The 25389-nt window shown below is 40.9% G+C and overlaps 1 protein-coding gene across 1 annotated transcript in view; it reads left to right on the top strand.

Moving 5' to 3' along the window:
- grik4 (glutamate receptor, ionotropic, kainate 4) overlaps nucleotides 1-25389 on the top strand; it is a 182189-nt gene that overhangs the window by 58633 nt on the left and 98167 nt on the right. The window lies entirely within an intron of this gene.

Below are 25389 nucleotides of genomic sequence, written 5' to 3'. Positions count from 1 at the left end.
CCTTTAAATTCAAATAGTTACACGGTGTAATTGTCTCTGAAACATGCCTTGTCCTCCTCACTACATTAACCCCGCTCTGTAATTTGAAAGGCACTAGTCCTGGATAATGAAATGCCTTATCTAAACCCAGACATATCCTTTAGTTGATGGTGCTGATCAGAATTAGACATCTAGGTGAGAAGGTGAAAAAGGAGCAAACAGGCATTCCTCAGATGTATCAAACGTCGCTTCCCAAATTACGCAATGTAGCTCTCAGCTCAATGAATCCATTTAATCCCAGCGGCTAATAACCCTTGCTGTAATTGTACAATCTAATAGAAATCTCAGGACTTGGGTCAAGAGGAGAGGAAAGATTAACACAAAGACATGGCGTATAGAAAAGCTTGGAGCTCAACAAAGCTTTTTAAAGGCTTTCTCTTTGTGAAAAACAAACTTAGTTTCTGGAAGTGCAACTATTGAGATCATCTGGAACACAAGAGCAGTGCACGCGCACACGCACCAGCACAAGCGCAGAGATGATCAAAACGGTGGCGCACACACCCAGGCACGAACGCTCACTGACACGCACAGGGACTCTATGCTCCACAGCTTCCATCTAAGTGATTTGTATCCTGCGATCCAGGCCTCTCTGCTGAATTTAATAAATCACATCAGGTTGGGAGTGACTCATCGTATGTTGACGGGAAGCTTAATGTCATTTGAAGGTTAGATGAGCACGAGATTCGGCCTGGCAGCCCCCTGCGTGGCACACTTTTCTCCTTGTGATGCAGGCATCTAAGCTCATCTCCTGTCTTCACTTTCGCTCAAATCCACACAAAATAATCAAAAAACCCTTTGACACACGGCGCCGACTGACATATTCCTTCCTGCAAGGCGGAGGGCATGAATTCGCCCCCCACACTATCCCACATGTTTGTCTTGTTCTTCATGTTCCATTTCCCCTCCACGCACCCAGGATCCCTCTTGTCACTACAGTCGTTGTCATGCATCCGTGCCTGAAAATCTGCAGACACTTCCTCAGTGTCACAGATGCACACAAGACTGATAACGCTCAACTAAATAAACTCATGGGCACGCTCCCCGACACGGCATCCCTGCGATACTGAAACAAACCTTGACCAAGTACTTCAGTCGTCATCACACAGAACCTGCACCAAACACACAGATTTAAGCTCACCTACCTTCTATCATGTTTCTGTTTCCATTTATGTTAGTTAAAAAGTGGATTTCTCAACTTTTTGTGAAATGGTTTCGAAGGGAAATAGCTTTTACTTCTGAAGCGTGGCTGATGCTGTTATTCGGGAGTTAATCCCTTTTATTTCTTAGACACCAACGTGTTCCCTGCCATTTGTTCTCGGCCAGTTGGGGTTTTGGGCTCGACATGGTCCATGCTTCTAATTAGTCCTCCCAACACTGTCAAACGATAAAATGTTTTATATCTGAATGTGCTGCCAAAGAACAGATGAAATGTATGCCTGCCTCCCTGGCATGCACAATCATAATTTACTCATTTTCCCTGCCAGTTATTCCAAATATCTTCTTTTATATTGCTGTAGAGCTCCCTTTGTATAATAAATTATAGATAATAGCTAATTCGTTGCCTTTTTTCATTTATGCAATCTCCTCCCTCTCTGCCAAAAGCTCCATCCTCCGTCACTTCTGCTGGCCTTTCTTAGTGTGTCTGGTCTTGATGAAAATATGCCACGGGATGCTAAATTCAATTTCATTGTTTACACACATATAGTTTATTATTTGAGGAATTTCCTCTTCTAGATCTCTGGATGTAAATGAGCGGCAGAAATGTTCCTATAAAAAAACAAGGGCATAAAAAACTTCATCCCCACCCTTCATCTTCTGAGTGCACTATGGAACAAAGGTTTTTTTTAACCCCCCCCCCCCCCCCCCAAAAAAAAAAAAGAAAGTCTTGTCAGTCAAACTGCTTTAGAGGGCAATCACTGTGACTGTGGAAATGATTGGGATTTAATTAATTCCCCTCACCGGCTTATGTAAAGTTCATATTTCCCTGTTTAGACACAGAGTTTGAGAATCAATCAACTGAGTAATAGAAAAGGTAATAGGCAACGTGGATGATGACAATGGAGCTGCCTCCAGACAGAATACAAACCACACCATCATTATATCAAAACAAATATGTTTCACTAAATAACGTCTGTTTGCTACTATTTTGAAATGCAAAATGCCTCTTCGTTGTTAATCACTACAATGTTTCATTTTCCCCGCAGTGGACAATGTTATGAACAAATACAGAGCATCACCGGTCAGAGGGACAATTTCTTTTCTAGGTGGGATTTATTCACTCTTTCTGCAGACGACGGTCATGAAATTGGGGTCAAGTAAGGCAATTTTGAAATAATTTCCAGTTTAAAAAACAAAAGAAGGCTTCCGGTCTGGCTGACAAAGCGATGGCAGCATAGAGCAACAGGCTCCCGACAGCTAATATCATATACAGTCCGATATGACTCGAAATCCCTCAGAGACGCGTAATTACGAAAGCAAATGAAAAGGACTAAAGAAAATGCCCAGGAAAACTAAGAAACAGGTCGTACAAAGCTAGGAACACAACGACATGGAAGAGGATTGATCATCGCAAGCTAGTAACGACAAGCTAACGGACACTGAACAGACCCACTTAGCAAAGTAGTAATGCAAGAGACTAATCTTGGAATTATCCTAAAAGAACTACATGAGTTTAGAAACAACTCCAACCAGAAACTGAATGACATTATAGAAAACATTAACAAGATCGACAAAAGAGTGGAAGAGGCGGAGGAACGTATAAATACAACGGAAACTTGAATTCAGTCAACAGAGGAAGTTCTGGCCGAGTTGGTGAAACTTCAGATGCAAACGGAAGCTAAATTGATGGATCTGGAGGGGCGCTCGCGACGGGATAATGTCCGAATATATAGGGTAAAGGAGGGGGCTAAAGAAGGCATAGCAACAATGACTAAATTTGGGGAAGAGTTGTTAATGAATGGCCTGCAGCTACCCGCCTCCACAGCTCTAAATATTGAGAGGTTGCACCGGACGCTCATCACAAAACCCCCCGGACGAAGCCCCGCCAAGATCCATTGTGGTCAAGTTCTCGAGCTTTAAAATGAAAGATGAAATACTCCAAAAAGTCTGGCAAAGAAAAGGGTTCGATTTCCAGGGGAAGAAGATACATATGGATCATGACTATGCACCGGAGTTGCCGAGAAAGCGGAGAGACTATGGGGAAGCCAAGGCTGCACTGAAAGAAAGAAATATAAGATTTCAAACTCCCTTCCCAGCCAGATTGCGGGTGCATTACGAGGATGGCACGGTGACTTACAACTCGGCAGAAGCAGCAACTGCAGATATGGCAGAGAGGGGGATACCGGTAACGGTTCTGAAAAGCCCAACTTCCCTTTTGGACCAGATCAGCCAGCTGACGTGGAGATCCAATGGAAAGCAAGGAAACCAAGACCGAGGGAAGGCAAGCACCAAGCAAGACTTTAAAAGGCGACTCCAAAGATTCAGGCGTCAGGACATTTGATAAGTATTAATATTAAAATGGTTACGTAGCCATAATATATCCTTCCGTGACCTGACACTGAGACGTTAATAACATTTTTGCTACAGTATATTGATAATTTTATCTAGGGGTGTAACATGTTTTTTGTGTTTAGGTGTGCTGGGGTGGAAATGTACTCAGATGACATATAATGCAGAATACAAATAAGGTAATAACATAATGTAAATGGCCTGGGAAATCCAATTAAGAGGAACAAAATTATGGCAAAATTAAAGCGGGAAGGAGTAGAAGTGGCTCTCCTCCAAGAGACACACTTATCTGATCTAGAGCATGAAAAATGTACAAAATGGCGATTTAGTCAATATTCCTCTCCTTATAGGCAGAGTTCAAAGAGAGGAGTAGTAATTTTAATTTCTAAGAAATTGAATTTCCAATGCACATATGAAAAGATGGACCCAGATGGTAGATTTGTTCTGGTCCGGGGTTACCTACAGGGCGCTCTAGTCAATTTTTTGGATGTCTATGCTACTCCACTATCAGAGTGGAAAACAGATTTTTGAGCTAATAGTCTCAGATGCTCAGGGTACGCGGATTTGTGGAGGAGACCTCAATGTTAGGTTACACCCAGCCCTGGATACATCAAAACCTTGTTACACAAGAGAGAAGAAAATTACAAAAAATATAAAATTAATGATGAGGGAACTAGGTCTTTTGGACATATGGAGGGATTTGAATCCGAATAAAAAAAGACTTCACTCTCTTTTCTCACCCGCATTCTGTTTACTCTAGGCTTGATTACTATCTAATGTTTCAAAGGGACATACATAGGGTAACAAAATGCAGTATCAGAACCATGGACTTATCTGATCATGCACCTGTCTACTTGAATGTAATATTAGATCCTGAAAATAACTTTCAAACTATTTGGAGGCTAAATACAGGGATCCTGATTCCTGGGCCAAATGAGGGAACAAATAGGAATGGATATAAAGCAGTATTTTGATGATAATGACAATGGAGAAGTGTCCCCACAAACTCTTTGGGACGCCTGTAAAGTGGTTTTAATGGGGAAAATTATAGGCTACTGCTCTAAAAAATCGGATATAGTATTTTTTTAACAACCTTGAATGAGAAACATATGACTGGAAATATGATCTTTTATTTGAAAGACACAAAATACAAACAATACTGTGCTTTTGCCCTATTGTTACAGTTTGTAATGCTTTATAACTGTTTAAGTTTTAAAGAGAAAGCCAGGCCAACCATTTTCCACAAACTGAACTAAAAGTAAATGTCAGGTTTGCATTATGCATCTTCAGTTTCATACAAGTACAAATATTTTGCCACAAACTGAATAGTTTCTCTCATGTATGATTTTTTTTTTTTCTTTTCCAGAAATTTAACAACTAAAATTAAATAAATAAATAAAAGTAAATAAATACATACAATTTTACATCATAAAAAAGATTGATTCATGCTCACCTTATAAGTGTAAGATGAGATTTATTTTTGTTAAGAAGGTTATTTTGGTAATTCAGGGTTCATTATTTTATAAATATATTCTTTATATTCTGATATAAATTAGGGACTATAATCAGTGGTGGACAGTAACGGAGTAAATTTACTTGAGTACTGTACTTAAGTACATATCCAGAGGATTTGTACTTTACTTGAGTATTAGATTTCTTTGGTACTTATTACTCTTACTTGAATACATTTCCAAGACAAATATTTGTACTTTTACTCGAGTAAATTTCTAGGAAGGCTGAAAAGTACTCGTTACTTTCAGGTCTGCTCTTTTTTCTTCTTCCCTAAAATCCTATTGGACACAAGCTGTTTTTGTCAAAGGAGGAGACCTATCACAGTGCACGCTCTCCACTGGGATGTACGTAACGCGGAAATACGTCAAGCCTCCTCAAAACGATACCGCCAAAGTAGCCTGCGTTTGTCAAGACAGAGCTGCAACAACGGCTACGCCTGCGTCAGGAGAAGAAAGACAATCCGCTGAGTCGTCTGAGTCTGATAATGAGCTGGACTCGGAGCAGGGACTTTCACAAAATCCTTGGCCGTATCTTAACTCAATGTTTGAGTTCGATCGAGTCAAAAACGAGGGCACAGACAAACCACAGACATTTATTTTCAAATGTTTATTGTGTCTGCCAACGCAGAACTACCTCTCTGCTTTCAACAACTCAACATCAAATTCTCAGAAACAAGAGTTAAAAGATCCTTAAATTAATTTAGAAAAAATATAGTAATTTACTGTTGTGGAAAATAAGAAATTTACTCTCACTCTTACTCTTACTTTTACTTAAAGTAAATTTAAAAGCATTTACTTTTGGATACTTAAGTACCTTTAAAAGCAAGTACTTTTCTACTCTTACTCGAGTAATATTTTGACTGAGCTACTTTTACTTGTAACTGAGTAAATTTTGACCAGTAGTATTTGTACTCTTACTCAAGTACTGGGGTCGAGTACTCTGTCCACCTCTGACTATAATTACACTAGTCATCTTATCTGTAGTGATTAGTATGTTTTAGATTGGGCGGAGTGATACGCCACAGTACGGCACTCGGTGCTGTGTTGATGTTCTAAAATCCTACACTGTGGAGCGGACATTAAAGTACACTGGAGCTCAGCAGAAGTTGTCCCCATGTTTATCCTACTCACAACCCGAAAAAGGTTTAATTTAATAAGGTAAGGCTTAACTCTACACCAGCCTTACATAAGTAAAAGTTCAGAGCTCAAAACCCTGCAAGAGCCCCGTGATCGGGACCGCAAAACGATAATAGTAAGTAAGATTTTCGTCCGCGGGTAGAGGTGCGGTTGGCACCAATACACTGCGCGTTATTAGTCAACACAATATAGGCTATTAATATTAATAACCCAATATTGCGATACAGTTTGTCACCTCCATTACACGTATCGTGACGTTTTTGTATCGCAAAATTTCGTGGCACGATATATTGTTACACCTCTAACGTTACTGAGCTTAGCGGCCAGAAAAGCAATAACAATGGCTTAAGCCAGACATCCCATCTATAGATGAATGGTATAATATAATTTATGATACATTTGTGATGGAAAGAATTACTTTTTCAACGAGGCTGCGGCAATCTAAATTCAAAGACATCTGGGAGCAATGGAAAATGTATATTTCCCTGAAACGTCCTGTTTTAGTTTAATTTTCTTTTCTTTTACCTCTTTTAAACAAGATTTGTTTAAGTATCTACTTTCTTGTATTACTATAATAGAAAACACCCCATGTTCATGTGTTCTGTTATAAGATGTTTTGTGAATGGGAAAAAAAACAATTGGAGCACTGTGTTGAAACTATGCGATAAAGATGTATTGTTGTGATTCCAAACAAAAATTAAATTAAAACTGCAAGCAGTGATGAACGGGCCCTCGCACCCTTGTGCACGTTCAGGCGTGCTGCAGTGGAAGCTTGTATGACTTGCATGTAGATTCTTCAGGCCTGGACAGTTAGCGGATGACACCACCCACGACTCTCTATATAAAACCATTCAAGAGTTATGGCAGAAAGTAGGAACTATCAGATATCGACCAATCAGATGAAGGGGCGGGGCTAATATGCAGCAATTATGTTCAAGGACTCAAAACCGAGTCCGATGACACCACCCACGAGTCTTTATGTCAAACCATTCAAAAGTTATGCCAGAAAATAGGGACTATCAAATATTGACCAATCAGAAGAAGGGGCGGGGCTAATTCATGCCAATGAAGGTCAAGTACTCAAAACCGAGTCCGATGACACCACCCACATGTCTTTATCACAACCTGTTCAAAAGTTATTGCAGAAAGTAGGAACTATCAGATATTGACTAATCAGATGAAGGGGTTGGGCTAATTTGCACCAATTATGTTCAAGGACTCAAAACCGAGTCAGATGACACCACCCACGACTCTCTATGTGAAACCATTCAAAAGTTATGCCAGAAAGTAGGAACTACTACATATGGACCAATCAGATGAAGGGGGGGCGCGCTTTTTGGCGTGTAGCATCGCCACGGTAACGCTTTTGACTGAGAAAAGTAGGATGGAGACGCACATTTTGATGTATAACACACCTGGGTGCACGTTACGGTTTGTGCCGTATTAACTGCCGAAGGAATGGCATAAATTGTGCCAAAATTACACGATTAATTCAAAATGGCCGACTTCTTGTACAGTTAGGCCATGGCGCCAAGAGACTTTTCTTTAAGTTGCGAAATGATACAGGTGTATACCGATTTTCGTGCATGTACGTCAAACCGTATTGTGGGGCTTGAGGCACAGTTTTCTAGGGGGCGCTGTTGAGCCATTTTGCCACGCCCATTAATGCAAACCATTAAATATCAAATTTTTCGCCAGGCCTGGCTTGCGTACAAAATTTGGTGACTTTTGGGGCACGTTTAGGGGGGCAAAAAGGCCCTCCTTTCGTCAGAAGAAAGAAAGAAAAATTCCTACAGATACAGTAGGGCCTTCGCAGTATAAATGCTCGGGCCCTAAAAATAAAAGAAAAAAGTTGAAAAGTCTTTGCCTTTATATTAGTAATAATAAATATAGACCTAAGTTAAATGTTTGAAAGTACTGTCCATGGCTGAGGGTGTACTCAATGTCCAATCTGAGTACACTGAGTTTCTCACATTGCCCACATGTGGTTCCCAGCATGGAGGGGGCCCAGAGCCATATCCGGGGCAGGGGGGCACGGTATGAATGATTGAAAAAATTAATGCTTGGACAGTGCTAACAAAATCAGAGGTGCCTTTTTTCCAACTGTCATTCCAAGTAAAAAAAACAGGATAAGATGGGTATGGAAGAAGAATGGATGGCTGGACTTCTTCTGTGCCTCATCTCATCACTACACAGGATGCTGCTGGGTCATATTCACGTTGGTTTACTATAGCTGAGAAGGAAAACTATGATTTCTATAAAAATCAAATTTGAATGTGTAAAAACTTTCTTGAACTTTGTAAACATACTCTGCTCCATGGTCACACTGTAAGGAGTTCTAGTGGACCATGATTTTTTACACAATAAGCACTATTTTTAATGGCGCTATTCATTCAGTCATTGCTGTCACGCAGATAAAACAGAAAGAATCACTGCCAGAATGTGCAGTGACCATTGATTTCACACTACTTTTCATTGTGCCTTGTGGGATACATGGAGTGCTGAATGAACGGTATAACGATTCTCACTACATATTTGGACAACCACCCTATGTAGTGCACTTGATAGTGTGTAGTGTGTGATTTGGGCACAGCCATAGTTTTCATAACCAGCACAACTCCAACAACCGAACCACTTCCAGCTGGTAAAACAGATATGTCAGATGTGCCTATGTGGATACATGGATACAGTGTGCACCCTTTCTTCTACCATTTAGGTTTTGATTTAGATATTTGACAAAGACCAGCACGCACTTCACTATTATCTGCAGTCTTTTTGCAGCATTAACTATCCAATACAGGTATCAATAAATGGATAAGGGCATCAGCCATTCTGTGGTGTGAATTGTTTTGGAGAAAATGCCATGTGCAGGAGTTTGAAGTTGAGCTGACTCAATAAAAAGAGATGTACAAAGGCAGGTATATCTCTCGGGGTTTTTATCTCAAGAAGCTTGTGGAATAGGCTTTGAATGCACCATTCACTATTGAACCAGAAAAAAAGTCCAAATAGAAGTTACCTTTGGTGGAGACCCAAGGATCTTACCGTCCATGAATGGGAGTTTGACTTTCTAAACCTCTTAAGTCATGCTGACTGATTAATCTAAAATTGCAATATGTATGCATTTAGTCAAATTTACATAAACTATCCAGTTCCAAATTGATAAATGGGAGTATATATGTGGGTGTTTATGACAAAGAGGCTGAGTAAATTGTCTCTCTGGCGGTACCAGTCATTTCATTCTGCACTGTATCAGATTGTGGTGATGGTCCGTATACTGAGTCTGCTCCATGTCTTGATTTATTTATGCCTTATGTCATTTTGTAACCATTGAAGACAAACATCTTGATTAAGATATCAATCCTTTTTGTGCTCAGCAAACAAGCAAATGCTGAACCTGAAGAGGTTATGAAAGTGTTTGCTGTCACGATGCATCATTGCTGCGTTTGTAGGGTGTAGTTAGGCCAGCAGGACAGTTATCTGCTATTTCAATATTTTTTAATTTTATGGCTTCGTATCACAAGTCAGAAAAAAAAGATGATGGTATTTGGGTTTTCTAACCCTAACCTAAGTGCTAACCTAAGTGCTAACACCCTCGTACTATTGAATATTAAATACATTTGCACCTGGTTTAAACGAAGTAAGACAAATCTGTATCTACTTGCTATGTATCTAAAATGTTTTTAGCCCCAGATAGATGGTTCAGGCTGTTATCCCAGCAGAACCCTGTTATTCAGTCTTGTTCTTGTGTCTTTTGCTTTTAATCCCACTGAGCTGCTGCTGGCCATGCCTCACTCTGAACAACCTCAGTGAGCGATCGACAGGAGCAGCCAGCGAGAGCAGCACAGCTCATGAATCTGAGCGCAGAGCAGCTGACAGCTAAATGAAACACAGATGCTTCTACATTTTTCTCCAACAAGACTTTTTCAACAAACGAGGAAGATAATTTTGTCAGACGAGGTGATTATACAGTCAGGACTTCAGAGCTGGATAACGGCAGCTTGGAAAATGACTTGTGCATTCCAACAACATACAAACGTGGTTGATGCCACATAATCGAAACGATGAAGTGTTAGTTTAGTGTGAGCCCCCTCAGAACCAAGCACAATTTGATCTGGGACTCGTCCCATACAGATGTTTGACATGACATTAACAGGGACTCCAGTCTATTTAGGTTGAAGGAAATTGTGTGTTTGGATCCTAAAGGGATTGGGAAATAAATATGGATCTCATACCACTGACTTTTTCACAGTACTGCATCCAGTCTGGTAGCCTAAGGGCGCTGTATAAATGCAATGCATTTATACCATCACTATGAATATGATATTTATTTAGTCATAATCCACAAGTTACCCAACCTACCAACATAGCAACATGATTCATGCATTTAATAAAAGATGTTTGTTTTCTTTGCTTATTTTTCTCTTTTTACTTTGACAAAATGAACATGTTATATTGTGAATCATCAAATCAAATCAATCTTTATTTGCTTAGCGCTTTTCATACAAATAAAAATGCAACGCAAAGCGCTTTACATAAAACTTAATAATGCCCCCCCCCCCCCCCCCCCCCCCCCCCCCACAAACACCCACAGACAGGCGCAAGCACACTGCAGTTCACACAAGTTTATGGCTGAGCACTCATCACCTCTGATTGTCTTTTAAAATAAGTAAAAACGTACGAAACTGCTAATTACAAACACATGAATATATAGAGTGCCGATCAGGGCCTGTGAATCATTTAGCATGAATATTCTCGAGCTAACATTGAGCCGACACAAGAAATTATCAAAACACTTGGTCCTTGTTTGGTGTTTTGTGTTTATTTTCCACCCAAACTCCATCAAGGTTGGGCTATCTTCTCTGATAGTCTTTGGGGAAGCAGTCCGACCAAACACACTTGGAGATCATGCAGCCGTGCTTGCAAAGTCAAATTTAATTAGAAAACAATTTAATGTGGGTTAAATGCAACAAATAGATTATTTGTTGTGATTTAATTCCTCATTGGCTTTTTAATACGATCTTCAATATTGCGTTTCTAGAGACCAAAATGGAAATTTGTCTTAACAATGGAGAATTTGAATCCCTAACTACACCACATGCTGGAAATTTCCATAACTTTTTTTCAGAGCTTTGTATGTGTTTATGAAGTCCTAAACCTTTCCAGGTCTGGAAATTTATATTTTCAAATTCCATACATTTTTACTAGTTTATTTTTAAACTGTACAGATCCACTTCTCTGTGAAAATACAAAAGTGAGACCTTAAAATGTAAGTTTACTGCCCTATGACTTCGACATCATAATTTATTCAGTTGCCTTTTGAAAAAAAGGATTTATGACAGCAAGTAAAGCATTAGAAGTATTCCAGTTGTAGCATATGCTTAAACAGTTTTGTGTGTGTGTGTGTGTGTGTGTGTGTGTGTGTGTGTGTGTGTGTGTGTGTGTGTGTGTGTGTGTGTGTGTGTGTGTGTGTGTGTGTGTGTGTGGATAAAATATTGTAGTATGATATTTTCAAAATCTGCTGTTGATCCAGTTGCAAAGTAAGAGCTGGATTAAAGCCTGACGGGCAATTAAAGCTGGAAGACAGCTAGCTGGAGGCGTGTTAGAGCAACTAAGTTAACATTTTCACAACTTTTATTTCATATGTCTGAGTTTTAAAAGACAGTTAAAATGCATTTTATTAATTTTATTATTTTTTTGCAATTTCTTGCCTTTGGCTTTTCACTTTTTCTTTTCCGATGTCTGGTTATATTTAAATGGTTGTGAATAGATTTTGACTCCTAAAAGAATAAGAAAGGATAAACATGTGTGAGCTAAACAGATCGAAATCCAAATAACTGAATAGAAAATGTGAACCCAGCCTTGCACATATGCCAGACATCTGGTTGTCAGCCCCCAAACATTTACAGAAGTATTTATTTTCTTCTTTCTGTTAATTAAAAGCCTGCATACCATCAGGGTATTGAATTTGAAGTTTCCTAGTCTACACATTTGTCATGCGGCAGTTCTATGTTGTTGTAATTGAAGTTTGAACAATTTAGTGTCGTGTCACACCTCTTGGATTTGCACTTTGGAGCGGGAGGACTTCTGGCATATTGATTATCTTGTGTCAGCCCTCTTGCCAGCCGCTCTCTCTGAGTTCCATTGCTCGGTGTTGACAATTGTATTACAGATCACTGTGTTCAAAATCCCAGTTCCCAAGTCAGCATACTGAACTGTAGGACCTGCTTTGCAGAGGTGACTTCTTTGCAATCGTCTGAAACCTTCTGCATCCTGCCAAGCGTTCCTTCCCCTCTCTCTCTGTATCTCCTCTTCACTTATCATTTTTCTTCATCTCCTTGTACTAACTTGTAACGTTCTATATGAAAAAAAACTGGAAACCTGTCAACACAAGTCGTGGTACGTTTTTTTTCCCGCTCCATTTATGGTGACATTTATCAGAGACCATACCTACCTCGTTAGGAGTTTAAGTGGAAATCCCTTTCCGCAGTGCTGGTTCTCCATCTCCGTAGCCCACATAGACAGACGCCTATGTGTGAACATGTACCGTCTTAATAAGTTTTATAATTAACTGAATGAAGGCCACATTTGAGAAAACTGTTGACATTTTTCTTCATTTCTCTAATAATTATTGAGGTTGGTGATTTTCAATATGTCACCATGCGACAGAGTCTTGTTATTTGTTCTTTGCTCCACTCATCCAGAACTGCTAATACTTTTAAATATACAAAAAATGAATTACTTATAAATGAATATTTAAAGAGCACATGTATAAACATGTTTTATATCATTGACACTGCGTATGTGGAGGCTTCTACTTACAAACGTTTTTTCTTCCAGAAGTTTGTACATGCTTTATATATATAAATGTATCAATGAAGCACTGCAAAAGTACTTAAAGTACTTGCATTTTATTCTTCCTGTGTAAGTCCCATTTAGGTAATAGCACAGCAGTGGGTAAGCTGGTTGAGTCCTGTGACTGATTTTCTTGTTATAAATGACATCATTAGATGATTAATGCTGAAGCATCGATGTGTGAGCAGCATGAGCTGGTTTGAACCACGTTACCTGCTGCTTTATATGCAGGGACACCAGATGAATCTGACAGGTCATGAGATGATTGATAGCAGAGAAAAGGCAGGAAAAAAAACCCTTGTACCCAGATTTGGTACGATTCTGCTGTTTTTTTTCCCATCTGAGTTTTGCTTTTGAATCGGAGATGTTGGATCATTTCAGCATATATGGAAATGAACTATCTGAGAAGGTTACGAAAAACAAGTAAAAAACATTTTGTTTCAGTTGCTAACAGCTCAGCTCAGAAAAATACTCATATTTGAAGCTGCTAGTTTAATCTGAAGCAATGTGTCATTTTATAAACATTCAATTTGGACAATGTTTATTTTAAAAACAAAAACTGTTAAATTGTAATTAAGTACAAGACCTGTACAAGACCCTAACATTAAACTAACTAATTTGCCAAAACTGGTCATTAAATAGCTGTTATTTAGCTGGATTCCTGTTGTCACCTCAACACACAGTCAAGGAGAGGAGCTAGCTTCTGTGATGATATCTGATCAGGATTAGTGACGGACTTTGAATCGAGGTTTCTGTCTCTCTTCAGTGTGCTCTTGTGAGGGTCGTCATTAGATAATTAAAGACATTGCTTTAGGCTAATAAACATGTCGCTGAGAGTGAATCCTCTAAGGTCAAGGTGCTCTTGGTATTCTGTGCTGCAGGTGAAGTGTGAAGTTAATTTTGGTTATGTGTTTTTGAATTAAAACAATGTGTGTGAGTGTTCAGAGATCGGTAGTGTTTCACTGTTTCTCTACTAAGTGCTTTATTCTATCATATACACAATCTCATGCTGATAAATGCATCAGAGGTAATTTGGCATTCACTGTCATGCCCAAAGATTTTGCACATGGACTGTGAGAGTAGGAATTGAACCACCAGCTTTGTGACGGGCAGACAACTACAGTTCTTCCCGAGCCACTGACGCCTCTGATTTCATTCCTGAGCTGTTATTTACTGTATGCCTAACAGCTTTAATCCTATCAGTTTAATTGTTTGCAGATTTAGCTTTTTTGTCTGGAGAAGCAAAATAATTTGTTGAAAAATGTCCACTTCACTCCAAAACATAATGAGGAAACAATGCAAGAATCTTAAAAATACCACTGAACAGCTTTCATACTGGTGGGCACTGAAGGGAGAAATAGGATTAATGGGATATCCTGCATTACAGTCAGGGAATGCTGTGTTCAATGACACCGCAGAAAGTAAAGGAAGAGACAGAAACAAATGCTGATCCAAAGCACATTATGAACAGGAGAAAAAAGTCATTTTTTTGGTTGCAAAATACCACTGTGAGCACCTGTCACCATCAATTTACCAACTGCAGAGATGAGGTAGGGATGTTCAGATCATCTTGAATAAAAGAAGCATGGATTAGATGTGGTCGGATTTTGTTTTGATTGTGGAGCACGGCATTCTGTCTGCTGGTCTCTGCTTGCATCTCTTCACACTAAGGACTTAAAACAAAATAGCTGAGGAAATGTGTGATGCTAAATTCTCCAAAGTATTATGAAACAAGTTCTGAGGTGAGAGCTGGATGCAGCCGCAGCGCAGCCCGGGACTTCCTTGCTCACAGCATCATGGATTGTTTTTCCCACTGCTGCCCCTCTGGCACACAGGAGATGCCTAATCTCAAAGCTGTGGGATTACTTGATCTTGATGAGAAGCACTTTGGTGATCAATGTGAAGCACTCCAAGGTTCACTGAGATGGCCAGAGTTTCGATGGAGTCTCATCTCATTATCTGTAGTGTGTGTGTGTGTGTGTGTGTGTGTGTGTGTGTGTGTGTGTGTGTGTGTGTGTGTGTGTGTGTGTGTGTGTGTGTGTGTGTGTGTGTGTGTGTGTGTGTGTGTGTGTGTGTGTGTGTGTGTGTGTGTGTGTGTGTGTTTCAGTATTACTGTACAGTTTCCCACAGGAGACTCTGCAACCTCTCGTTTTTCCATGAAAAGAAGCTGCTCCTTGGACACACAGTACTGCAATTAAAAAAGGTCTTAGGGAATAATTTGAAGACATTTTCTGACTTTGAAGGTTTTTTTTTTTTCTTTTAATATTTCATATAGCTGGATGAGATTCGCCCTGAGTACCTCAAGTCTCTGGATGTCGTAGGGCTGTCTTGGTTGACACGCCTCTGCGACATTGCATGGAGGAAGGGGACAGTACCGCTGGAGTGGCAAACCGGGGTGGTGGTCCCTCTGTTTAAAAAGGGGGACCGGAGAGTGTGTTCCAACTACAGGGGGATCACACTTCTCAGCCTCCCCGGGAAAGTCTACGCCAGGGTACTGGAGAGGAGATTACGGCCGATAGTCGAACCTCGGATTCAGGAGGAACAAGGCGGTTTTCGTCCCGGTCGTGGAACACTGGACCAGCTCTACACCCTCCGCAGGGTGCTCGAGGGTTCATGGGAATTTGCCCAACATGTCTACATGTGTTTTGTGGATCTGGAGAAGGCATTTGACCGTGTCCCTCGTGCCATTCTGTGGGGGGTGCTCAGTGAGTATGGGGTCCGGGGCCCTCTGTTAAGGGCTGTCCGGTCTCTGTATGATCGGAGCAGGAGTTTGGTTCGCATTGCCGGCAGTAAGTCAGACTTGTTCCTGGTGCATGTTGGACTCCGGCAGGGCTGCCCTTTGTCACCGGTCCTGTTCATAATTTTTATGGACAGGATTTTCTAGGCCTAATCAGGGGCCGGAGGGGATCCGGTTTGGGAACCACAGGATTTCGTCTCTGCTTTTTGCGGATGATGTTGTCCTGTTGGCTTCATCGGACCGGGACCTCCAGCATGTGCTGGGGCGTTTTGAGGCAGAGTGCGACGCGGCAGGAATGAGAATCAGCACCTCCAAGATCGAGGCCATGGTTCTCCACCGGAAAAGGGTGGCGTGCCTTCTCCAGGTGGGTGGAGAAGTCCTGCCTCAGGTGGAGGAGTTCAAGTATCTCGGGGTCTTGTTCACGAGTGAGGGAACGATGGAGCGTGAGATTGACAGACGGATCAGTGCAGCGTCCGCAGTTATGCGGTCGATGTACCGGACCGTCGTGGTGAAGAAGGAGCTGAGTCGAAAGGCAAAGCTCTCGATTTACTGGTCAATCTACGCACCTACCCTCACCTATGGTCATGAACTTTGGGTAGTGACCGGAGTTTCCTCCGCAGGGTGGCTGGACGCTCCCTTAGAGATAGGGTGAGGAGTTCGGTCACCCGGGAGGAGCTCGGAGTCGAGCCGCTGCTCCTTCACATTGAGAGGAGTAAGCTGAGGTGGCTTGGGCATCTGTACCGGATGCCTCCCTAGGGAGGTGTTCCAGGCATGTCCCACCCCGGGGAGGAGACCCCGGGGAAGACCCAGGACACGCTGGAGAGACTATGTCTCTCGGCTGGCCTGGGAACGCCTCGGACTTCCCTCAGAAGAGCTGGAGGAAGTGTCTGGGGTGAAGGAAGTCTGGGCATCTCTTCTGAGACTGCTGCTCCCGCGACCCGGGAACGGATAAGCGGCGGACGATGGATGGATGGATGCTTTTTTTCTCTTCCTTTCAGCTCTTTCTTGTTAAGCCATAACATTATTTTTAGAAGTAAACTGCTTCATATTCCAAACATACATTAGTATCTGTAATATCCATGGTGTTTCTGACCTCTGCCAGTCGAAGAATTATTCTGGTCTTAAGCCATCTTACAGGTCAGACAGGATATCATAATAAATGCCCAAACTAATAAACTAAACTGTAAAATAAACAATAAAAAAGACTTGTTTGTTTGCGGTTTCCTGCAGTAATGCTACCACATTGTTTAGAGTACATGCGTGCAGCAGTATGCAACTGTCAAATCCAACATGTTACATGTGTATGCTGCCTTTATGGTTATACTGCAGTAAATTAAACCATCAGGCCCCTAGAAGTCCTGCAAGTGGAAATTTAGCACCCTGTGCAAGAGAGATGGCCCGATAAAGTACAACACTGTCAATTGCCCAAACACCAGCTGTGCAATTCCAGCCAGGGAGAAACTGGAGGAACTGGACTAAGGATGCTCATATCCCGCTGCAGGAAACGGATGTGTTGAGTTTCATAAACAAAGAACTTGATAAATCAGTTTTTGCATTCCGCCGTTACATCCCAGGTTCACAGTTGGCGTGACATTTGGTAATGTCTCCTCCCCTCCGCCTCCTATACCTCCCTGAGAACATTGTAATTAAGAGGCTGCAGGAGGCTTTAGAGCTCAGCCTGAATTTATGTGGCAATTGGTGCAAGCATGAAATGACTTATTGCCCAAAACACTTCACCAACATTTCAGGTTTTAGAGAATAATCAGCATAACACTAGAAAAGGATTTTATTACTGTGTGAGCATCAGGCTTAATGGTTTTAACATTTTATAACCTGCCTCGTAGGTTACAGAAGGGATATAATTAATCAGTTTTTGTCATTAACAAAATCAATATGCAATTTACAGAAAATGTTACTCTTCACTGGTTACTGGGGCTTGGCTGTTTTTGTTTTATTTGTTTTTTTCTTTTTCTTTCCATGGTGCTGTCACACAAGAGTGGGAGTAGGCTATGGAGGATTTTCTTTTTTTTTCATATTCCATCATTGTCTTTATCTTGGGGACATTTTTGCAGAGTTAAAAAAGATTTTAGCAGTAAAGGATGCAGGAATCAGTACAAAGGCCATTGCCTCTTTTAAAAGTCTGCTTTTTCATGCCAACCATGGATCAAATGGCAAAAAAAAGACATTCACTGTGACAAACCAAAGGACTTTTCACCCAAACTGGCACAGGTTGCTTGATGACAGCGATCAATCATCATCCATCGTTTCAGCAACAAGGGGTCCTCTGAGCTGTCCATCACCAAGAAGACCAGAACTATTAGAAAGTACCTGTGAACATGATGGAATATTTAGCAGCTAGAAAAAAACTGTCCTAAAAAATGTTCAAAGTCCTGCAAAATGTTCAGAAGTTGTTGGTGCTCTATTGTTATTGGTTGCTTTGTTTAACAGATGGCTTTCATCTACCTGAAAATGGAGTGAACAAACCATGGGAAGACAAATGAGGAGGATGAAAAAGAAAGCTCCTGGTCATCCATTTTCCATTTGGATGGGGTAATGATGAAGTTGTTTTGATCCGGGGAAATGGCTTTTGTTTAGTCATAGAAAATGAGACGCATTCATCCCCAAGAACAACATCTGTGCAGTCAAACACAGTGGCGGAGTTGGAAAGTAATCATCAGTTGAAATGAAGACTTCAATAAGATCCAGGAGAAAAACACGCGGCATTGAGAAACACTACTCCCGGGTGCCACCGGCACCGGGCTCGGAAGTGCTTAGCTCCCGCTGCACCACACCCAACCACCGGGAATTTTTAGACACTCGTGTCAGTAAGAGAGGTCCCACTCGATATGTCAATTGTTGATATGCACATTTCAGAAACATCTTTCTACTCTGCTCCACTACAGACACATGTCAGGTTTATTTTAACGTTCATCTCCGGCTGATCTGGCAGGATGTCGGATACAAAAACGCCAAAAAGAACCCTGTCGATTTGCAAAAGTATTGCTAAATTTAGACATGACATGTCTCGTTAAGGAAAAGCATTTTCTTTTTCTTTTTTTTTTTTATCAAAATACCGACAAGTTCTCAGCACATTCTCTAAGACAAACTGTTGTAACATTTTTAAAGTGGAGAGACAACAGAGTTAAATTACAATAAAACATAATCTGTATTCTAAAGTTAGCTCTTAGATGTGTTTCTGATGTGTCAGATTTACTGATCTTTTAAGTGTCTTTGAACATTTGTTTGAACAGCTGCTCCAAACTTTTTCATTTAAAGAACATTTTCAAATATGTCAATCAATTAAATATCAAACTTCTTTTTTTATTTTGATGTAGAAACCAGATGATTCTCATATCATTCTATAATTTTGTTTGCACGCTATTAACAACTTTAACAACGCTGCTTAAACTTTCTGCTTGTCAAAAGTCATTCATTGTTTTCACATCTGTGATGGAGATGAATGTGATAATGTGCAAAACATACTGTAAGACATGTATTCTGATTCAGTGGATGTCATTGTCCTTAAACATGCGTTTTTAGTTGCATTTAGTTACATGAGAGAGGGTGATGGCTTTAAAAGAAACACATTTCTGTATCTTTGGTGGCTTCATGCATGTATTTATCAATACGAATGACCACAGTATGTTGTTGTGTGTGTTGATGGTGAAGGAGTGTAGAAGCGGTGGAGGAGGGGAAGAGTTTATAGATACTATCAGCTGCATCAGTCCTCTTGGGATCTCATTACCTGCTCAAGCCGACTATAATACCCCAAACACCAAGTGGTCATGAATTCAGCCCTTTCTTTGAGTGTTCATGTACGGTCCTATGAATGGTCCAATAAGTGAAAGGGGAAAAGAATGAGAAGTCCTGAATGCCAAAGGATGTGGAAATCCATCTAGAATGATGAAAGAAACTCGAGTGAATAAGAAGGACTAGATAAGACAGAAACTTCCAAGCTGTGTGATTTTTAGAGGGAAGAAGTGAAGAGACGAGGCAACAGTTTTTGGTTGGTTGGCTGGAATCCTGACTGCTGATTGATCTCCAGGTGACAGTCGGTGTCACGGGCCCTCTGCCAGCCTGTCATTTCCTCACGCTGCACCCCTACCCTCACAGCCCTGCTCATCTTCGCTCTGTCAATCTGTCTCCCTTCTGCACTTCTTTTTAAGCTCTCACGTGCGCCAGCTAATATGTCACCGTCCTCCCTCTGCATTGATTCAACTTCTAGCTGTCTTTTTCTTCCTCTTCCTGTACTCGTCATCCTCATTCTGCCCATCGGCCTTTTCACCCCAGCAGTGGCAGCAGTGTGTTCATCTGCTGCTCTATTCTTCCCTCCAGCTCTGCCTTTTTGTCCCCCCTTAGATGGGAACCAACTGTCCATTTCATACCACGGAATTCACTATGCAAGAGTTGCTCATGAGCAGGGAATGAGTCTGCATTTGCTTCCATATGTGGTTATAAAGGGATTTAAAAAGGGGAAAAAAAATACACCCCACACCCCACAATTAAAACTTCAACTTCATGTATCAGAGCATAATTATCATGTCATCCTTATAAGTCTCAAAATTAGGTAAATCCAAAAGATGAAGAAAAAATAGTGACAGGACATTGAACTAAGTTTTCAGGAGCTTAAAGAGGCACGTTTTCCATAATTTGAAGTAATTTTCTTGTAAATGGTATTAGTCTTTCATCGTATTGTGGTGGGAATTTGGACTATCCTGGCATATTTGTTTAATTTCAGTCAGGTCGCAGTGTGAACTTCGCTGGACCATTGCAGCCCCTTCATTCTTTTCTTATTCAGTCTTTTCTGTCCAGAGAACATTGTTCAGGAATTCCTGCCATGTGTTCAAATGTAACTTTGCAAACCAACGCCGCTCTGTTGAGAGGGAAAAGGTTTCCCCCTTGGTATCCTTCCAAAACCACATTTTCTCCAATCTACTTTAAATTGTACTTTCAGGAGCTGTAGCATTGTGCATCCTCCGTGATGGCTGTAGAGCAGTGGTCTTCATTCCTGGTCCTCGGAGCCGCTGTCCTGCATGTTTTTGATGTTTCCCTGCATCGGCATCACCTGATTCTAATTAGTGGTCATCACCAATCTTTCAGGGAAACATCAAAAACATGCAGGACAGCGGCTCTCGAGGACCAGGAATGAGGACCACTGCTGTAGAGTCTGAGATGCACAGTAGCTTGGGTACATTTAAATTTTTGAGTATTGTACGGCCGGATGTTGGGGTAAACATGCAGGGATGATTGGCAGAACTCTTCAATGTTTTCCACTTACGAATAATCTTTCGCACTGTTGATTGATGGACTCAAAATTATTTGGAAATTACCTTTTAAACCCTCCGAGACTAGGGGGTTAGCAACAATTTCTTCTTCATCATTTTTACCGATGTGTCTTATTCTTGGGATTGTGTAAACACTCGTCTGTTAAATTTGTTATGGAGGTGGTCCATCTGCTGCTTATGAATTCATTTGTAACGTTATCAGCATTCCCTGACCGCTACTGCTTATACTCTACTTCTATTTCACACCTATGGAAACAGGACGGGTGAACTCAGATTTTCAATTGCTGCCTCTACATTTTTTTTTCTTCAATAAATCAATAAGTAAATAATGACACTGTAAGATGCCATGCAGTGCTGTTTATTTAAGGTGGCATTTAGCAATTTTTTTCAATTAAAATAAAAGGGTTTTGATATTATGTTCTGATGAATAAAACATTAGAGCTTTCTGTTTCGCGTAACTGTAGGTCTGTGTTTGGGTAAAAGATCAAGATTTTAATTTACAGTATGTCAACTGCTTAGTGTGCCAGGCCTTTTTAGAGGCAAGCTTTTAGCTCTAATTACCATTGATATTAGGATTTCATATATTTCTGCAATGCGTTCTTATGATTCCTCAAAGCAAAATCTGGAACAGTTCGTATAAAGAGCCCTCACATGCAAGGGGATGAGCTGTCCGCACAACTCTGATGGACGTCTTAGAAGTGCGAGGAGAAGTAATTTAATGTGCTTTCATCTGCAGCACTGAGGTTTCTTGGCTGACCTCTGCGTTTATGGTCCTCCCGTTTCTTTGTGCTTCTCTAAAGGGCTCGAACAGCACGTCGTGACCCCCGCCACCCCGACATCCGGTTTAAAATCGTGGCCTGCCATTATGCAGTGCCATCACGGAGACGTCTCACTGGCCCCAAACTTATTCGAAATGAGAACAATGATCCCAAACATGCAGCCAATATCATTAGGAACTATCTTCAGTGTTCCAAAGAAAAAGGACGAGCAGTCCTGAAGTGATGAAATGCCCCCCACAGAGTCTGTCATTGAGTCTGTCTGGGATTACAGTACTGTAGTTCTCCAAGATGTTTGGAGCAACCAACCTGCTAAAATCCTTGAAAACTGTGAGCAAGTCTACCTCAGAGAATAAATATTGTTTTGCAGGCAAGGTCCTGTCAAACCAAATATTAAATTGACTTGAATTTTCTTTTGTTTACTCACTTTTTTTTAAATCAGTATTTAAATTGTGTCTTCTTAAAGCCATTTTTGAATTGCAGCGAGTCCTCAGGCCTGTTAGAGAACCGTGCATCGTACCGTAATGTCCTTCGATGTGACGCAAACTGGTGTTTGACATGTATGCTTGTGCATGTGTCTGTTTGAATTCAAACGTGCTTGTCTGTCAGCTGTTGCATTGCAGCCCCATGAATGCAGTGCATTAGTTTCCTCGAAACATAGCCAGGAGGATGTTTAGGTGACCTTGGTCTTCAGTGAGTGTATGTGCATGCGCTGCTCAGTCAAATGGATGTGATTTTCCTGTATGTGGATATGCACTCTCTCTGTGTGGGCTCACATACGGTATGTACACACATGGATGCAAACAGCACAGGTGCCCTTGAGGGCCTTGCTTAATGATAGGCTCGTTTGCATAGCTTTGACTCTAATGAACTATTAAAGTATGCTCATCCAGTACGTATATGAACAGTCCCAGAAGGCTTACGAGGCCCTGAAAGGGTTGGTAAACATAAAAGAAATCTACAAAAAAGCTCATTCCTTTCATGTAACGAACATGAATTGTTTTCATTAGGGTTTTACTCTGTTTTAATTTAATCTTTGATGTCAAGAATAGGTAGGTAAAGAGCGTTGTCAAAAGATAATTCTTTTTGTCTATGTGATCACATAAGTGGTTGAACTTCAGACGGGGATTAAGTATCTCTCAAGCTTTGCTTGAAACATGTAATCCCCGTCTTAGCTTTCCTTTTCTTCCTCTTGAGTCATACATCTGTTTATTTCCCAGGCTGCTAATACGTCCACAGTCCATGCATTCAAACTGTCTTCTAAAGTAAAATGTAAAATGAAGAGGGGCCCATCAAAACGATTAACAAAATGATACCTTTATGACAGAGTACCGGACAAGACCTTGTATTCTCATCATGAACAGACTTTTCCACTGAAGTTCCAGAACAGTGAGCAGCTTCTGAAACAAACGTGCTGTGTCCTGTGATTAGACTGTGCTCTGTCTCAAAACTCACACAGATAAAGTGAAGTTTACTGAAAAATGAAAACCAGAGCAAGTACGACTGTGATTACAAGCTGCAGGAACTAACTTTGATTCAGTTGTACCAACAAAAGCAACACCAAATACCACATCACTTCACCTATGCTACTTGTATTTTTCCACCATGCAGTTACGTAAACAAGGGTGTATATAGAGAGGAAAAGGAAAAAGAAGTATATGAATATGCCAACGTCTAGTTTATCTTAAATTGAGCAATCTTCTCAGCCAGAGAAAGCATGGATACATGTATAAACTATATTTGGAGGAGTCTTGAATATGAGAGACCCTTTGTTGCACTGCTGAGACACATTTGGCCCTCAAATGCTTCAACGGTCCTTTAAAGCACTCAGCCCTGAACTGGGATGCAACAGCGGTGTCTGCTTTTGTTTGGATGTGTATTTATCAGCAGCTTAATAGAGTTCAATAACATTCCTTGTTTTTCTTTTTTTTTTAAACAGACACCATAAATGTTCGCTGTATGCCAGCTTAACAAAGCATTTGTGATTTGCGGGTTTCAAAGGGTGACACTGGAGGTAATATGCCTCCCACTCAAAGTCAATATCCACTGCCAATTCCCGCCCTGCTCTGCTCTGTGCCAGTGTCAGCGCACTCGCCTCTGTTGTTTTCTCAGTGGACTGACTCATGCCGGCTCATCCTGTCATCTCAGTTTTGTCCACATTCCTGTATATTTGATATTTCATTCATGGACCTTCATCCTCCCTGTGTGGACACCCATTACCCTATCCACCCATTCCGCCTTATCCTTTTTCCTCTCAGATAAAAAGGCCATTTCCTTTGGTTTTTTCACATATTATGTTGTTCTGTGTGTTAGACTTCAGAAGCTTTGATATCTCCAGGAGCCTGTCTTTTTAGCCGACTGCATTATGTTTTCAGCTCGTTTGGGTCCTTGAAGCTAAAACGGACGAGTTGGTTTACAACACGCCACATTTGCAAGGAAGTCGCAGAACTTTCTTGTTTTTCCCACCAATTTTGGTTCTTTGAATTTACAAATACTATACTGTATATATCCAGTCCTTGCTCTCATAAGACAGTTTTATTTCTTATCACGAGAAGACAATAATAACTTCATTTCATTTTTAGCCGAAGAATTGTGCTAGGGATCATGTTTACTGGACCACTCAGTGGGAGTGAGGCATCATTAATAAAGTCTGCTTCACCTCTGCTTTGACAACCGACAATGTCTGGTGTGAAAAAGGTTTATTCGTTTCCAGCACATTAACTTTCGCAGCCCACACATTCTAACTATTCCCGAATGTTCTCAGTTCCACCTGTCATTTTTACCCCTTCCAACACAACCAGCTTCATCCTAGTTTTTCCACTGCCCTTCATCATTCTCTCCAACTCCTCTTATCTCCCCAGCCTGGTCCCCAGCCTGTGGGTGACAGACAGACGTATAGGTAGACAGGGCTTGGTCTGGCTGTCATAAGCTAAAGTGCACAAACGGCTGGCAGGTGAAGGCCGCCACCTCAGGGGGAACTGGGTTCTGACACCTCCATTAACCTTCAGGAAACGTCCATCCCCTGTCACACCTCTACAACCTCTTTTCCTGTCTCCCTCATCTCTCACCCTGTCCCCTTTCCGCTGTTCCCCAGGCAGAGGAAAACTTATCCCAAGAGCAGAAGAACCAAATAACCAGTAACTTATATTTTTCTCTTCTTTCATATGATAGATTTGAGTTTCAATTTCAATAAATATATTAGGATCTTATAAAGAGTCCTCGCTTTTATTCCCCATCTCCTTTTCTCAGCTTATTTCTCCTTGATTAAATGCAATTCAAGCCTATTAACTTTGTAATTTGTGCTCAGTAGTAATTGTACAGCAACATACACATAAGAAAGTGTACATGGCCAGTGCAAAATGTGCAATGATGCGTGGATAAATGGTAGAAATGAACAAATTGCCGGAGCTTTCTCATGTCACTCAACCGGAATAATAAAAAGATAATGAAAAGTGAGTCCTGCAGATTAAATTTGGATGTAAATTTGCTTGAATAACAAACTCCCCTTTTAGCCAGACATGGGTCAGAATATATTTTGGGGTGAT

Source organism: Cololabis saira, chromosome 4 (assembly GCF_033807715.1).
Source record: "Cololabis saira isolate AMF1-May2022 chromosome 4, fColSai1.1, whole genome shotgun sequence".
NCBI classification, from domain to species: Eukaryota; Metazoa; Chordata; class Actinopteri; order Beloniformes; family Belonidae; genus Cololabis; species Cololabis saira.
This window is presented reverse-complemented; position numbering and strand designations above follow the sequence as displayed.